Genomic DNA, 1,545 nt, shown 5'->3' with positions numbered 1-1,545 from the left:
CATCGCTGATCTCACTTCCTCCCAGTGGTTCGGCTGCCATTCCTCCTTCCTTCCTAACCCTTTTGGACATGGCCATGGGCAAATGATGCCCTTTTGATCTTCATGGTTAATGACTTTGAAGTGTGTGTACCTCCCTGGTGTTATGATTTCCTTTTAGACCTGCACTCCGTGGATTGGCACAGTGGCTGCCACAGTGTCCTCAAGCATAGGCACACTTGTGATGATGGTACAGGACTCGGCAGTTTCATTCTATTGTGCATAAGGTCGCTATGGGTCAGAATCAACTTGACAGCACCCAATAACAACACACTTTCTCGGAAATTGAGACATGGGAGCGAATTATTTTTCAGACCTAAAGTGTAATTAAGGGCCAGTCTCTGGGATTTTACCAGTGCCAATTAAACCTGTAAGTCATGTCTTTTTATGTCTTTGAGTTTCATTTAATATTTTTCTCCCATTCTTTCCAGGATTTTTATTTCAAACCCTCTCAGCACAGCCGGAAGCAGAAGCAAGTGGTCTTTTTTGTTATCACGACCTTTCGTTTCGTGATGTATGCTGACCTTGATGTGAGACCACAACTCATCTTTTCTTCCAACACTGGAATGCAATACATCAAATCCTTTCTTGAGATGCTTTCTGCACTCAGGTGTAATAAAATGAAGGTCATTATTCGACCATATTTTTCAGTGAAGATCCTTCTTTGTTTCTAGCTTTCATATGCCAATTACCGCTAACTACCAATGAATGTTGATCACATGTTTGATCAATTTCAGACTGTAGAAGTTCTTAAAATATTTAATTTCTTCATCTTTGGCATTAGCTGTTGGCATGTGATTTAGCACTTCAGTTGTGTCAACTGTTATTCCTTCTAATCCTTTGGATAGTATCCTATCACTGGCAGTATTATACGTCAGGATAAAGCCTACTTTTTTAATGCTGAATAATACTTTGTTACTCTTAAATTAGCCATTCCCAATATTATAGATCATTTTATTGTCCAATTCAAAATAGCAAATTTGGTCCACATCAGTTCAATAATTCCTAGGATGTTTTTGCTAGGTGTTGTTCAGTTGGTTTGTACAACAAACCCAAGCACATCCTGGTGTGGTACGTCTCACAATTGTTGTAAGAGTTGAGGTCATTGTTGTAGCCACTGCATCAATCCATCTTTGTTGCTGTACTCTACTTGAATTAGCATGATCTCCTTTTCCAGACACTTGTACCTGCAGACAACAAATCCAAAGAATACGAGAAACAGTCTCATCATACCTGCTTTTAAGCAGCATTCTGGCCGTACTTCTTCCAATACAGATTTGTTTGTCCTTTTGCAGTCTATGGTTCTTCCCATACCCTTTGACAGCACCCTCATTGAATCGTATGTATGCTTCTTCAGTCTTCCTTGCTCAATGTTCAAGTTTCACATGGAAGTACAGCAATTGGAAGACTTGGGTCAGGTACACTCTATCTTCCAGTAGGTCATTTAATTTCCCACAACTTCCACTTTTTCCAGAGTGCTAGATTTTCATTCATGCTTTCTATGTTCCA

The sequence above is a fragment of the Echinops telfairi genome, unplaced genomic scaffold (genome assembly GCF_000313985.2).
Source record: "Echinops telfairi isolate 266 unplaced genomic scaffold, ASM31398v2 ScPeMD7_7468;HRSCAF=8506_0, whole genome shotgun sequence".
NCBI lineage: Eukaryota > Metazoa > Chordata > Mammalia > Afrosoricida > Tenrecidae > Echinops > Echinops telfairi.
This window is presented reverse-complemented; position numbering follows the sequence as displayed.